Here is a 2,681-nt window from a genome sequence, read left to right on the forward strand (position 1 = left end):
GCCATTCCTGTGGTAGATCTCAACATCCCTTTGGCTTGTTTGTTTCCAAATGACCCATAACCCATTAATTCTTTTTAATTAGGCATGTCACATAGGAGTGAGAAACACTCTAATTAAAATAGTTACCGTCATATATATATATATATATATACCATATACACTTCCTCAATATATCCTTTTAGAATTCTGACCTGTGCTATATACATGTTCACATTTAAAGTCAAAATAGTAAATTTATTTTTGTTAAATAAATTTTTTTTTTGAAAAATAATTTTTTTAAAAATGAAGGACATTTTAATTTTTATTCAAACGAGTGAAACAAGAGTAGTACATCATTGTAGCCAAGCTAAAGTAGCTTTCTACGAAAATTAGGGAAGTCAAGCCTATCCATGGTAACCTCCCCGCGAGCAGGACCTGGCAATGCGCGAAAGTCATCAAAAACCCCATCTTGCTCCGAATTTGCGCCCAAGTTAGCTAGATATTCAGCGGCCTTGTTTGCCTCTCTATAGCAATGGGTTATCTCCCAGAAATGCTGCTTGAAACTGAGCAATTCATCCACCTCCCGTTGCAGCCTCCAAGGGAAACCATGTTTCCCCTGCAGTATCTGAATTAGGACAAGTGAGTTAGATTCGACATGCAACGCTTGGAATCCTCGGGCAATACATAGCCACACCCCAAAAAGCATGGCCTTGAGCTCCGCATGCAAATTGGTCAATGACCCAAAAAAACAAGAATAACCGACGATGAATCTCCCGTCCCCATCTCGCACCACTCCCTTACCCCCACTCACTCCCGGGTTCCCCCTAGCACAGCCATCCAAATTCAACTTATACCCTACCCTGGGTACCGACCATGAAATTAGTAAAATGGAAACCCTTCTTTTCAAGCCAGCCAATGAAGCACGAAGAGCCTCCCAAGAGGCGAAAGAGCATGCTATCTCTGGAAACCTACAATGGAATAAATCACAAACCTGCTGAAATACCTAGTCCGCTACCTCCATCTACCCGCCTTCTTTCCATCAAATACTCCCCAGTTTATCGCTTTCCATAACTCCCAGCAGATAAGCATAGGCAACGTATGAAAAACAAACCTGATGCATACGTTGTGCCCTTTACGCAACCACCACCGTAAAACCACCTGTCTCAGCGAGGAAACACCTATCAAGTCTCCCAGGCTACCCTCAAATCTACTCCAGACTGCCTTAGCCAAATCCCCTGCACAAAAAACATGATTAATCTCCTTCTCCGCCGGATTAGAACAACAGTGACACTTAGATGGGCCCTGTACGCCAAATCTACGCAACAAGCTCAGTAATGTAATACGCCATTGAAGTAGCCGTAGCATGAAGAAGGAGATTTTGATAGGACAACTCTTCAGCCATACGTGCAAAACCACCCAAGAACAATTAGACGCTTGCGAAACAAGCGAGTAAGCCTAGGAAACTGAAAACGAACCATCCTGCGTCAAATCCCACAACATTCGATCCGAACTACGAGCGGATGGCGGAGGGACCTTCGCCACTTGCCTAACCAACTCCGCCCCTAGAACCTGATGAAGGAGCCACATATTCCATTGTGCCTGATCACATGCTCATGAAAAATGTCCACCTGCTGACAAATAACCCTAATTCCCAGCCAATTGTCATGTCAGAAATCCATCGCTCTCTCACCGAGGACCCAACAAATATGCTCCTCTGCCAACTATTGAATCGACCATAACCTTCTCCAAGTGGGAGTCCGCGAAAAACCCTCTTTTGCCAAACAGGGATGTACCCCGCTACAATATTTGGCCACAAAAAATACAGCCCATAGGGATCTCCTCTGCCGAAAATTCCACCAGAGCTTGATGGAAAAGGCATCATATACCTTCGCCAAGCTACGAACTCCAATCCCCCTCTCCTACTGTAGGTGGCACAACTCCCCCCAACTTATCCAATAGAACTTGTGACCACAAGAAGTTTGCCATCACCTTTTCCAAGGCAGCAATAACTCCCTTTGGAGGCAACACCGCTGTTAATAAATGGATTGGCATTAAGGACAAAACACTCTTTAACAGCACAATTTCACCCCCAAATGATAGGATCCGATTCTTTCATGAAAGGATTCTGGATGATACAGCTTCGCAGATCTCAGCAAAGCAGTACGCCCGTTTTCTTCCAATGTATAGGGGGCACCCAAGATATTTAATCGGAAACGACTTGTACGAGAAGCTGGTTAACACACCAATCAGCGTACGACGATGCAAAGGCAAGGTGGGATGCACCAAAAAATAACTCTTCTGACAATTAACCTTCTGCCCCGAAACAGCACAATATCCATCCACTACTCTCTTGACCAACGTTATTGAGGCCTTAAGGCCGCTAGTGAAAATAACCAAGTCATCTGCATAGGCCAAATGCGTGACCACTGGATACCCTCTCGGGACCTTAAAAGGACTGAATCTTCGATGCTCTGCCAGTGCATTGAGCGAACGAGACAACACCTTTGCTCCAATAATGAACAAGGCCGGCGAAATTGGGTCGCCTTGTCTCAAACCCCGAGAGGACTTGAAGAAACCATGGGACAAGCCATTCATAATGACGAAAAACCAGATATTTGATATCAGTTTCCATACCATATCTATCCAAACTTTGTAAAAACCAAACCGACGAAGCGCTTGTATAAAAAACAACCAAGACACCC

The sequence above is a fragment of the Coffea eugenioides genome, chromosome 5, assembly GCF_003713205.1.
Source record: "Coffea eugenioides isolate CCC68of chromosome 5, Ceug_1.0, whole genome shotgun sequence".
Lineage (NCBI taxonomy): Eukaryota > Viridiplantae > Streptophyta > Magnoliopsida > Gentianales > Rubiaceae > Coffea > Coffea eugenioides.